Raw genomic sequence first — 14,381 nt, 5'->3', positions numbered from 1 at the left:
GTTCAGCAATTTTCAGTCATGTCTGACTCTTTGTGACTCCGTTTGGGATTTTCTTGGCAAAGACATTGGAGTGGTTTTCCATTTTCTTCTCCATCTCATTTTATAGATGAGGAAATTGAGGCAAACAAGGATAAGTGACTTGCCCAGGGTCACATTTGTCCCAGTGTTGGCTATATTTGAACTCATGAAGATTAGTCTTCCTGACTCCAGGCCCAGCACTCTATCCAATGTGCCACCTAGCAGCCCCATGACAGAAGATAGGTTACAGGTAATTAAGAATTGAGGTTCTGCCTATTTTTTTGCCCCTGAGAGCTATATGGTTTTCAACTTTGAGCCAGAGATTGGAAAACAGCTATTAGTACAGTACAGAGAAATTGATCTGCAAATAGTCTGTCCAGGAAGAGTTTCTCACTGGGCTCTAGTTGAGTACATTCCTCAAACTTTTACTTCTGGGTTGTTTCTGGAGCCCCAGCATTCTTCTGCTCTCCAGTACATTGTGTTGAATTAATGAAGGGGAGGGCAGCACATCCAGCATCTTCCATGATTTCTGCAACCCCTGTTAGTGATTGACTAAATTGTCAATCAGCGCTAGGCCATCTAGTGGCAGTTTGCCTGCCAAATAAAGTTGTTCCTGGATGGAATGCTTAGTCAGCCAGTAACATTGGTTGAGAGATAGAGAATAGTCTTCCTTTACATTTATATGTACCCCATGGGGTGTTATTAGCCTAAAATTATTTTATTTAGTCATATATCTCTGAGTTTTAATTGCTTCACTTATGAAATAAAAAGATGAGATTAGAGAGGAAGATTTGAACTCAATATCTCCAAGATTTCTTTCCAATATGAAATTTCTATGGTGCTATGATCCCTGAAAGTACTAACAAAGCATTACATACTTCAATTCCCTTTAAGGGGATTAAGGTGCCACTCTAAAGGACATACTCACCAGGGCATCAAAGGAGTTTGGGATCATTCAGTATAGGAACAAATAGCTTTACATACCTTATTGGTTGCTGAGAAGGTGTTCATGATTGTTGTTCATAATGATGACTCTGAGTTATGAAGAAAGTTTTAAACTGTGCTAAGTATACTTTGTTTACATGGACAGAGAATTATACAATAAATTTTAAAGCTTCATCAAAAATGGCTAAAATGTTTTAAAAAAATTTTTGTACTTAAATTTAGTATTTGGTTAGGTAAATGCTCATTTTTGGCTACCTCATTCCCCACAATGAACTTTCATGATTTGTCTTTTATTCCATACAGCACTGGTATTTTTATATTACTTTTCTATTCTTTATATAGACAAGGTAGGGCTATAAAATGTTAAATTCAAGTTTGTGGACATTTCTCATTACTTTTTACATTTATTAAATTAAAATTTTCAAACAAAGATATGACTTTCATTCCTCTTATCTCTTCCACTCCATTGAAAAATAAAAAAAAAATTCCCCTATCTCTATTACAAGCATGTATAGTCAAGCAAAAAAGAAATCCTGCATTGGCCATGTTTAAAAAAATGTTTCAATCCTCTTTATCTGGAAGTGGGTAGTATATTTCATCACGAATCCTCTGGAATTGTGATTGGTCGTTGAATTGCTCACAGTTTCTAAGACTTTCAAAGTTGATTGTCTTTGCAATATTATTGTTATTCTATAAATTGTTCTCTTGTCTTTACTCACTTTACTCTGCATCAGTTCATACAAGTCTTCCCGTATTTTTCTAAAACTATCCCCTACCTCATTTCTTTTTTTAAAAACATTGTGACCACATTTTTAATAGCTCAATTCATAATCTAACAGCAACCAGATCAAAATAGAAGTAAATTTGCTAATTATATACTTCTATGACCCTCTAGGTACCATTTTTCAATTTGACAGCATTCTTATATGATGATTTCCCAAAAATCAGAATACAAGAAAAATTAGAAGCTATCAATAACATATACAATATTATGGATTTTTGAAATATAAAACAAAACATTTTGCCAGTCAAATTATATCAATTCAATTGAATGCATTTCTTAATCATGTTATATAAAAATCATCTCATCCATCTATCAATTAGTCATCCTATACTAATCACATTCAAAACCAGTATAGAGTAATTACACTAAATAATAATAGCTAACATTTATACAGCACTTACCATGTGCCAGGCACTGGGCTGAGCGCTTTGATACTCATAACCCACTAGGATGTAGATCTCTTATTAGCTCCATTTTATAAAGGAGGAAAGTGAGGCAAATAGATAGTGTCTGAGACTGGATCCATGCAGTTTCCAAGCATATCACCTTGATGGCAAATATCAAATGTATTTTGCATTAAGTTCTTATCTACCACAATTATCCCATTGGAGAACACATCTCACTTTGAATGAGGCCATATTATAATTTAGTTTCAGGGTAAACTTCAAATCAATCTGGATTTACAATCACAAATGGTAACATTCAAAACTTCAGTTTTCCAAAGGATCATTATTAATTACCATAAAATTATAGAAGTCATTGCTTTCAGTTAGCTCACTTTCCAAGATTTATGTTAGTAGTCTCACGTTGTCATCCCCTTCTTTTGGAAACATGAGGCTCTAAATGTTGGGACATGCCTTCCAATTGTCTTTCAAAGGGAGAATTTTAGTATACTGTATTCAAATGATTCCATGCAGCAAATTTATTTCTTTTTTTTAAAATCATTATTTATTTATTTAATATTTTTAGTTTTTAGCATTAATTTTCACAAGAGTTTGAATTACAAGTTTTTTCCCCATTTCTACCCTCCCCCACTCCAAGATGGCATATATTCTGATTTCCCTGTTCCCCAGTCAACCCTCCCTTCTGTCACCCTACTCCCCCACCCCATCCCCTTTTCCTTTACTTTCTTGTAGGGCAAGATAAATTTTTATGCCCCAATGCCTGTATATCTTATTTCCTAGTTGCATGCAAAAAAATTTTTTTGAACATCTGCTTTTAAAACTTTGAGTTCCAAATTCTCTCCCCTCTTCTCTCTTCACCCACCCTCCCTAAGCAAGCAAGCAATTCAACATAGGCCACATGTGTATCATTATGTAAAACCCTTCCACAATACTCATGTTGTGAAAGATTTTGCTCCTTCCTATCCTATCCCGCTTTATTCAGTTTTTTTCTTTGACCCTGTCCCTTTTAGAAAGTGTTTGCTTTTGATTACCTCCTCTCCCTATCTGTCCTCCCTTCTATCATCTCCCCTTTTTATCTCCTTCCTCCTTCTTTCCTGTGGGGTAAAATACCCAAATGAGTGTGTATGTTGTTCCCTCCGCAAGTCAAATCCAATGAGAGCAAGATTCATTCATTCCCCCTCACCTGCCCCCTCTTTGCTCCCAACAGAGCTGCTTTTTCTTGCCACTTTTATGTGAGATAGTTTACCCCATTCTATATCTCCCTTTCTCTTTCTCTCGATATATTCCACTCTCATGCCTTAATTTGATTTTATCTTTTTTAGATATCATCCCTTCATATTCAACTCACCCTGTGCCTTCTGTCTATACGTATACATATATATACATATATATACACACACACACATATATATATGTACGTATGTATGTATGTATGTATGTATATTCCCTTCAGTTACCCTAATACTGAGGTCTCATGAATTATGCACATCATCTTTCCATGTAGGAATGTAAACAAAACAGTTCATCTTCAGTAAGTCCCTTATGATTTCTCTTTCTTGCTTACCTTCTCATGTTTCTCTTGATTCTTGTGTTTGAAAGTCAAATCTTCTATTCAGCTCTGGTATTTTCACTGAGAAAGCTTGAAAGTCCTCTATTTTATTGAAAATCCATATTTCGCCTTGGAGCATGATATTCAGTTTTTCTGGGTACGTGATTCTTGGTTTTAGTCCTAGCTCCATTGACCTCTGGAATATCATATTCCAAGCCCTTCAATCCCTTAATGTAGAAGCTGCTAGATCTTGGATTATTCTGATTGTGTTTCCACAATACTCAAATTGCTTCTTTCTGGCTGCTTGCAATATCTTCTCCTTGATCTGGGAGCTCTGAAATTTGGTAACAATATTCCTAGGAGTTTTCTTTTTGGGGTCTATTTGAGGAGGCGATCTGTGCATTCTTTCAATTTCTATTTTACCCTCTGGCTCTAGAATATCAGGGCAGTTCTCCTTGATAATTTCTTGAAAGATGATATCTAGGCTCTTTTTTTGATCATGGCTTTCAGGTAGTCCAATAATTTTTAAATTATCTCTCCTGGATCTATTTTCCAGGTCAGTGGTTTTTCCAATGAGATATTTCACACTGTCTAAATCCATTTTTTTTCATTCCTTTGGTGCTGTTTTATAATATCTTGATTTCTTGTAAAGTCACTAGCTTCCACTTGCTCCAATCTAATTTTTAAGGTAGTATTTTCTTCAGTGGTCTTTTGGACCTCCTTTTCCATTTGGGTAATTCTGCCTTTCAAGGCATTCTTCTCCTCATTGGCTTTTTGGAGCTGTTTTGCCATTTGAGTTACTCTATTTTTAAGGTGTTATTTTCTTCAGTATTTTTTTGGGTCTCCTTGAGCAAGTCATTGACTTGTTTTTCATGGTTTTCTCGCATCATTCTCATTTCTCTTTCCAGTTTTTCCTCTATTTCTCTGACTTGCTTTTCCAAATCCTTTTTGAGCTCTTCTGTGGCCTAATACCAGTTCATGTTTTTCTTGGAGGCTTTTAATGTAGGCTCTTTGACTTTGTTGACTTCTTCTGTCTGTATGTTTTGGTCTTCTTTGTCACCAAAGAAAGATTCCAAAGTCTGAGTCTGAATCTGAGTCCATTTTCACTATCTGGCCATGTTCCCAGTCTACTACTTGATCCTTGAGTTTTTTTGTCAGGGTATGACTGCTTGTAGAGTAGAGAGTGCTTTGTTCGAAGCTTGAGGGGTTGTGCTGTTTTTTTCAGAGCTATTTCTACACAGCAAGCTCTGCCACTCCAGCATTGCTCCTCCCCAAGAACCGCCAACCTGGACCATGACTCTGCACTCCTGCTCTGCACTCCTGCTCTGATCCGCCACTTAATTCCTCCCACCAGGTGGGCCTGGAGCAGGAAGCAATTGCAGCTGTAGTTCTGTCCTCAGAGCTGCCCCACCTCCACTGCCCCTGGGGTGGTAGCCAAAACCATGAACTCCTTTCACTCTGTCCCAGCAGCTTTTCCCACTAACCTTCTCTGTTGTCTTTGGTGTTTGTGGATTGAGAAGTCTGGTAACTGTCACAGCTCACTGATCCAGGGCACTAGGGCCTGTTCCACCTGGCTCCCAGTCTGGTTGGTCCTGGTGCGGCTCATGTTGGGCTCTGCTTGGCTCTGCTCCCAGATCCATGCTATAGACCTTACCCAGTGACCATCCAGGCTGTCCTAGGCTGGAGACCTGCTTTCCTCTGCTATTTTGTGGGTTCTGCAGTTCTAGAATTTGTTCAGAGCCATTTTTATAGGTGTTTGGAGGGTCTTGGCACAGAGCTTTAGGCAAGTCCCTGCTTTCCAGCCACCATCTTGGCTCTGCCCCCTCCCTACCTCATTTCTTATAGCACAATAGTAATCAATACATTTATATACCATAACTTGTTGAGCTATTTTCCAATTTATGGTCAATTCCCCCTAGTTTCCAATGCTTTGCCACTATAGAGTTACTATAAATATTTTTTTATGTGAGTTCTTTTCTTCTTTCTCTTATCTGTATGATATAGCCCCCTAGCAAAGGATATCAACAGTTTAACAGCTTTTGGGGTATTGTTTCCCAATTGCTTTCCTGAATGGTTAGACCAGTTCACAGCTCCATTAATAGTATGTTAGTGTGCTTATTTTCCCACAATTCCTCTGGCATTTGTCTTTTCATTTTTGTCAGCTTTGTCAATCTTATGGTTGTGAGGCCATACCTCAGAGTTTGTTTTAATTTGCATTTCTTTAATAGTGAATAAGACCATTTAAAAAATATAACTATTGCCAGCTTGGATTTCTTCCTCTGAATACTGCCTATTCATGTCTTTGGCCATTTATTAATTAGATAATGGGTATTAATCTTATTACCTTATAACCATAACTTATCTTCCTTGGTTTATATACTTTCTTTCTGCAATAATTACATACGCACACCCATATCTTCTCATCCTTTTTTTACTTGACGAATTCAGTAAATCCCCTCTGGTAGGGGAATCATAGAAGAAGTGACATAAATTGGGGCAGAGGAGAAATGTGGTGAAAATGGGAGAGATGTCAGAATATCAGTTCCAGTAATAAGTCTTTCATTTGTAGGGCTAACAATTGGGTTAAGTTATAATTTAGAATATTTGAAAACTATAGAGAATTCAGCTTTTACTCAGTGCTTCCGCCCATCAGAAAAAGCCAAAATTACCAGGATGATCGTGGGACTCACTAGGGTCAGATCCATTCTTTACTAATCAGGATCAGATGAGTGGCTACCAGTGTTGATGGATGGTTGCATATTTTATTATTTTTATTAATATTTCCACATGATCACATTTAATCTTTTAATCAGTCGTGATTTGTGTTTTTAATTCATCTTCCTTTCTATCATTCCTTTCTTTGCATCTTTGACCTTATCACTTTACTACCTTAAAAATGACAATATTTCCTGCCTGTTCTTAAAATTCTTTTAAAAGACCATTTTCTAACATCTCTATGTGTCCTAATCTGTCATTTGGAGCCTTTATGCATTATATTTGTTTGATTTGTTTCCATTTGAGTTTTCATTCGTGTCTCACATGAGTATTTTCTTTAAAACTAATCCCTATTTGATTTCTAAATTATTTTCATGATTACATTTTGTCTTATTTCCCCCAGTGTTTTGCTTAATCTTAAACTCATATATACACACTGTCATTGATACAAATTCCATGCACTAGGAAGTTAGAGGCAGTGACAGCATGGGAGGGAAAAGGAGCAAAAGAAGGAAAATCTAATCAATATAGGATACAGTCATTTAAATAAAAACACTGAAAGATATCAGAATTTATATGATGTATAATGTATATTCTTGGTTCCAAAGATCTGATGATGAAACAAATTTCACTCTTGGTAGATAGGTGGTAGGCTATGATTGTGAACTATTTCATATTTTGTCAACGGCAGTTGCTTTATTAGTTTGCTTTACTTTGTTATCAGAGAGTTCTATGGGGGCCTTATTCAAGGCATGTAGGTCTCATAATAAAGCACTTATATTGGAGTCAGCAAGATTTGAGTTCAAATTCTGTCCCAGGTACTATCTGTGTGAACCTAGTTAAGTCACTTACTTTCTCAATGCCTCAGTTTTCTCATTTGCATAAATAAAAGTGCTGGAGTCAATGATCTCTTTGAAGACAAAAGAAAAAACAGTTCCTGTCCTCAAGAGAGTTTAGCAAAGGAAGACAATGCATGTATATTATATATACATATACAACATAGATGCAAAGGGATATTTGGGGAAAGGCACTAACCTGGTGTTGGAGGGAGGGGTTTTATATTAGGAAAAAAAAACATATATTGAAGGAGGCACTTGAACTGAGCCTTGAAAGAAACTAGGAATTCTGAAAGATGGAGATAAGGAAGAAGTACATTCCAAACATAGGGGAATGACAGTGGAACAAAATCCCAAAAGGATCAACAAATTATTTTTTAAAGAAGAATGTACGTGATTCCCTTTCTTTCAGCGCTTATAGGAGAGTCTTGGGACTCTTACAGTGGGATCCACATTGGACATCCTAGCCCTGTAGAAGATACCTACCTACCCAATATGAAGGTTACCCAGAGACCTCAGGCACCTGAGCTAGGTCATCACTTTCTTGCTTTTCATTATACAGAACCAGAGGCAGGCTGTACAGAACATATGCTCTTTAATTTTTTTCTAGCTAAAATCCAAATGGATGAGCCGCTACCTTCAGAAAATTATTTTGTAATTGAACAGATAAGACTAATCAAATCCTTCATCCTGACATACAGTAATTATTATTATTCTATTAAACCATTCTTCCATTTTTCTACACAGCTTATCCATAGACTGTATCGACAAGTTCAAGGATGTACACAAACCACATAGAAAGGAAAGAAAAATGCCCATGTGCTAGATATAAAAATGCCAACTGGACTTTGGCTCCTTATGGTACTGTCAGCATTTTTGGAAATATACAGATTGCTCTTCTACTGCTTATTTGGTCTTTGGTTAATTTCATCTTCTATCTCTAAGTTATATCCCTTTACACATAAGGCGTTCTTAACACCATCTTTGTTATGTACCCTCATCATAAAGACTACTTAAAAGCAAAGCTGTTTCTTTTTGTTGTCATTTGCCCAAGCTCCAAATAATTACTTCTTTTCATCTTTCTTCACAAATCAATCCCTCTGGTCCCTTAATAAGTATATGACTCCCACCCTGCATTCCTGTCCATTTTTGAAACGCTCTTTGATCATGCTAGTGAAGTGAAATGCTAGGTATGGTGTCAATGCAGCTTCATGGAGGGGTACAATTACTTTGTTTCAGATATGAACTTAGGGCTCAGGTGAACTATTCTCAGAAACCAAGCACAAACAAAATATTTCTCTTTTGTAGACCTGGGCCTCAGGCAGCTGGGAAGTCACTAAAGGTCATAATAGAATTCCTCTCTGGGGAGTCACTGCTCCTGATATTCAATTAGGTTATTCCAGGAAGCTGCTATACAAAGGGAAAGCTTTGTAGCTCTTCTGTGTAGTACAGGAAAAAGCAAATGAAAACTAGTTTGCTTTAGGCATTTCTCAGCAAAGTCAAGAACCACGCCTGTAATCTTCAAGAGTGTAAGAATTCGATGGCTTCTGTGCATTCAGTACAGCATCTAACCCATTGTAAACATGCAGCAATCATGTAGCCAATGAAAACAATTTAGCTCTGTTTGCTTCACTCCTTTTTTAGAAGACATTTTTTATACCAGCAGAATATCTGTTCTTAGTATGTTTTCTCCACACAAATCAATATTTCTTCTCATCATCAAACAATTTATGCTGGGTTCTAGTTTACTTTCTATAGATGAGAGGAATATGGCTAACTCTTTCTTAGGGGTCAAGGAAGGGAGATAGCACACTGAGAGGAAGCAGAGTTATCCTACTTCTGAACCACTTCAGGTATGCTGGTCCCATGACAGTGTTGGCCTAATGGAAAGAGTACTGGATTTGTAAGAGCTGGGTTCTAGTTATAGCATTATAGGATTTAGAGCAGGCAGGGACTTCTAACATGAAAACCAATGCTTTTTTCGCTGATTTGTGCTGCCTCTGTGTGTCATTTACTAATTCTGTAATTCTGAGAAAGTTAGATAGAAGCAAAAGGAAAGCTACTATAGTAGATAGAGAGTAGGCCTTGAAAATGAGAAGACCAGATTCAAGCCCCATATCTGACACATCCTCGTTGTGTGGTCCTGGACAAATTATTATCCTTTCAGTGCTCCCAGGTAACTCTCTAAAATTAAGTTGTATAGCAAGCGCCCATGTATATTGACAGAGGGCGCTATCTCATTGGGAGTTCCATATACTAAGAAAATCACAGGTCCAGTAAAATAGATGGTGATAATAACACTTGAACAAAGGACATAATATATGCAAAGGACTTTTCAAATCTTAAAGAGCTATATAAATGTTGGCTATTGGCTGCTTTTTGTGCAGAATATGCTTTGTAATCTGGACTCTTGGAGACTACCTAGTCTAGTTTCCAGAAGTCCAGAGAAAACAATGTCGTACCCAGGATTACAAAGGTGGTAAATAGCAGAGCAGGGATTATGACTCCAAATCCTCTATATCATCTATCCATATAAAGTCATATATCAATATGAATTATGATTATTATCCTGATATGCTCTGGTCTTAGGGTTGCACTGACTGTATGATCACGGAGTAGGAAGTAGGCAAGGAACAAATTTGCTTTCATCACTAGTAAGGGAGTATCCATATCTAGTGTTTATAGTTCACTCAAAACTTGCTACAGATAGACAGGGCAGGATTAAGTTAAGCAAAGGCCTTTGTAGATCCATAAATTGTTGGATCTGGAAAGAAAACCTTAAAGATCATCCAAATCCTTTAATTTTTACATACCAAGAAATTGAAACCCAGAGAGATGAACTAACTAGCCCAAAGTCACAAAGGAGGTTAGTGATAGAGCCAAGATTCAAAGTAGGTTGTCATGATTATGCATCCATTGTTTTCCCCATTTTACCATGATGCCTCCTCTATTCATGCAGCTATACTGGATTCCTCATTAAAAACAAATTTACCAAGTGCTTGCCCTTTTGCAAGGATATATGGGAGGATATATGGAAAGCAGAGGGCTATATAAATCACATATGATATATATATATATATACACTCACATATGCATATATGTGTGTATGCACATACATACACATATACATACATATGCCACAAGAAAATGTTACATTATGAGCTGGGCTTATAAATTGAAGAAAATAATTATATTAGGTACATGGTTTAGTACATTTGTGTTTATTATTTGTTATGTTAAGGGATATTGGATAGAAGAAGAAAATAATTCTGTTTACCTGGGACAGATAGTATATTCTGTTCAAAAAAAGTTTCAGAAGTCTTTATGACATTTATATTAATCTAAGCACATTAGGAGAAGGAAAACATTTTATTTATTTTTGTATCTCCCTCAGTTACCAACACAAATAAGCCTCTGAGCACATGTTTATTGGATGAATATCAGGGCCACAGGGGATTGAGTGAAATTTCCTAAAATATTGACCTCTCTCTGAAAGGCAATTCGCCCCACTTACATTTCTAGCATCTTTTTTTGCCTCTTTCTGACCTCCAATTTCAATTCAATTTAATTTGATGAAACAATAATTTATTTGTGCAGTTAACGTGTTAGGTTCTGGATATGAAGACAGAAGTAAAATATCTTTGCTCTCAAAGAACTCACATTCTGCTGAAGGAGAGTAACTTGGCACTGAACTAAGGTTCTCTCAGGGATTACTAAATAACATCACAAAAGTTAAATTAATTATACCTTACTAGCTAGAAGTCAACAGGTTATTGATGGAACAGCCATTTTTAAGCAAGTAAGAAGGGGAATGGAGGAGGGGAAATAGAGGATGATTCACGTACTCTACATTCCAACCAAATTGACCTACTTGGGGTGTTTCCCACATAAGTCATTCCATCTCTTATGCCTTTACATAGGCTGTCCTCCATTTCTGGAATGGTCTCCCTCTTCAACTCTGTTTTTGGAATCCCTGGTTCCTTTCAAAGCTTAGGTTAGGTGCTATCTCCTATAAGAGATGTTTCTCATTCTCCCATATGGGAAAGATGTTTACTGCTAACAGCCGGCCTAGCTTATGAATGACTTCAAAAAGGCTTAGAATGAGCCGAATAGGTTTTTAATCTTTTGGAATAAGAATCGATAAGAGTGGACAATTGATTGGATATTGGATGTGAGGGAAAGTGAAGAATTGAGAATAATTCCAGCTTTTAAGCCTAAGTGACTAGAAGGATGGTGGTACTCTTGGCAGGAATGGAGAAGTTAGAATAAAGGTTTGGTTTGGGGCAGGGTAGAGATATTAAATTATATTTTGGACACATTGAACCTGAGTTGCCTATGGAACTACCTTGTAGACGTGCCTCAGAGGGGGTTGTTAGTGAGGGACTGAAATTCAGGAGAAATATGAGTATTGGCTATGTTGTTTTGGGAATTATTTCGAAAGAGATGATAACTGAAATCATGAGAGCTAGTGAGATCGCTAAGACTGAGATGGTAGATAGAGAAGAGAAGGTCCAGGACATAGCCCTAAGATACACTGAGTGAAATGGAATCAGACTGATAGTAGGACATTCAGGTGAGAACAGTTATGAAAACCCAGAGGTGGGGGTGCTCCACAGTATCAACTGCAGTATAGTGGTCTGGCAAAGTACCTATGGTAATGGTGAGACCAATAGCAGAGAACTATGGGTCTCAATCCAATCTACTACAGTAAATGTTTGTTAAACTTTCCATGTCCAAGATATCATGTTAGGAACTAGGGATACAAGGGATAAAGCAAAGCAACGCTAACCAACTCTTCCCTCCCCTTTTCCCCCTACTTTCTTCTTTTTGCTCCAACATCATTAAGACATAACTTCATCTTACCACTACCAGACTCTAATAATTTTTGTTGCTTTGCATTGTTTAGCATTGCATTACAGAGATGTTAGTTGCTTACTATTTGTTGAATGAATAAATGAATCAACAAGCCTTTAAGAAGCTACGTGCTGGGTGAATGAGGTATGGCAAGATAGCATTAAATAAGAAACAATTGACTGGGTTCTAGTTCAGCTCTGAAGATGGCCTGAGGAAACATTTAGGGTAAAGTACGTAACTTCTTTGATTATAAATCCTGCTCCCGAATGGAATAATTAAATAATGTCATTAAAGCCTTCTTAGATAAAGGTACTACATAAATACAAGATAGATCATGATTATTTTGCATAATGTAAATGTCAGGGTCAAATTAAATATCCCTGCACTATATCTTTAGAGTACAATAACTTCATCATGTCATCATAACTGATTTTGTGCCACGCAAATGGATTACATAATTCTAAATGTTTTATGATGTGTCACATCCATTTTTCGGGTTCCAGTATATAAACCAAGATATTGGCAATTACTGACAACTCTATCATGGCAAATTACTATGAAATCGGTGGCACCTAAGAGTGTAAAGCAGGAGCTAAGGAAGGAACATGAGTAAAGAATGATGGCAAACCTACCACACACCCACAGAAATGGAAATATGAAAGTGCTGCCCCCACCACCTCCAAAGCCACACTGTTCATCATTGTTGAAGTTGAAAGATTAAAACCTAACAATCTGCTCTATTTTTATAACTCCTGTTTTGTATAAGAAGGTCCTTATTTTTAGCATCAGCCAACACAAATAACACTTGCCTTTCCATTCAAAAGCATTTGTTATGCTATTATTTAGAGAACATTAGCTATTCACCATGTATTTATTGGTAGCAAATTTATGCCATCTCCTTGTACTAAATAATTTACAAAATCCAGAAAATTATTGGTAAATGTCTTGACCCACAGTCCAGCTTTAGAAATTGATGAATACATAGATCCTTTAGTTCTTTTTTCCTCAGTATATTGTTCTTTTAATCAAATTCCTTTAGTTCCACATAATGCCTTCCTTCAGTAACTTGGGGCACATTACAGATAATTAACATCTACTGCACATCTGTAGACTAGATAACAGACAAGTTTTATGATCCCCATTATACAGATGACGAAAATGAGGTACAGAAATGTTAATTGATTTGCTTAACCTTGAGATGCACATGGAGTTACAGAACCCAAGAGGGAAACAAGTATTCAAATAAGATGTTCAGGGCTCAGAGTCCTAGAATCTATCAGTTGGTAAGTTGATATGCATTTTGATTGCCTACTGTGCTCAGAGCACAGTGCTTCCCCTTTATGGAAATAAAAGTTACCATACTGCCTGTCTTTTGATATACAAGTAAATGAGTTAAATTTAATTTGACTAGAAAGTGGAAAAATCTGTTTTTAGATCTCTGTTCAGATTCATGCCCCTACCCTATGAGCGAAATTCTTATGCTCTTGTATTACTTCTGTATTATCACTCCCAGATTTTTCACTAGCTTCAAAAAAGGTCGTCATAATGCTAAGAGGGCAAAATTTCCTCATATTCTTTAAATCCAAAGAATTCTACACTTCTTTTGGATTGTGATTGGTTTGTTTTATTTATTTTTGGATTAGTTGATAAAGTGAAAGTTAAGTGGTCAGGATGGGGTGAGGAAACCTTTATGGGAATAGACTAGAAAATTTTTTTAAAAATGAAATAGACTAGAAAATTTTAAAAAACCCCACACATATAAGGATATGACAAAGTTCTTTAATCATTAAAAACATATGCAGGGGTGCCTTTTTCTTGATCAAAAAAGAGGTTTTTTTCCTTAAAGATGATAATAAAAATATATTTAGGGTGCCTGAATTTATAGTTCTTAAAGTTAAGCTTTGGGATAATTTTCTTGATGAACTAAAACATTTATTAAGCAGAATTAATCATTAAAAGATTAGTACAGGAAATGTTTTTGTGTTCCTAGATCTATCGCTAATTGTCATTGGCAGGCTCATGATTCAAGCTATAGTCAGATACACTGGTCACCTTGATGTTCACTAAGAGTAGGACAGAAATATTGACCAAACACAGTTTTTTAAAAATCCCACCATTTCATTATTATTGCATTTTAAAGAGAAAAATCTTCCTCTCCCTCCTTTTTTTTTCCTTGAATGAAGGACATGAAATACAGAAAAGATGCAAATACTAGGGGTGAAAAAAACAAAACTTTTTTATGTGTTGTGTGTGTTAGATGATTTAGCCAAAACAGG

Source organism: Trichosurus vulpecula, chromosome 7 (genome assembly GCF_011100635.1).
Source record: "Trichosurus vulpecula isolate mTriVul1 chromosome 7, mTriVul1.pri, whole genome shotgun sequence".
Lineage (NCBI taxonomy): Eukaryota > Metazoa > Chordata > Mammalia > Diprotodontia > Phalangeridae > Trichosurus > Trichosurus vulpecula.
The sequence above is the reverse complement of the archived record's forward strand: the minus strand, read 5'-3'. Positions refer to the sequence as shown.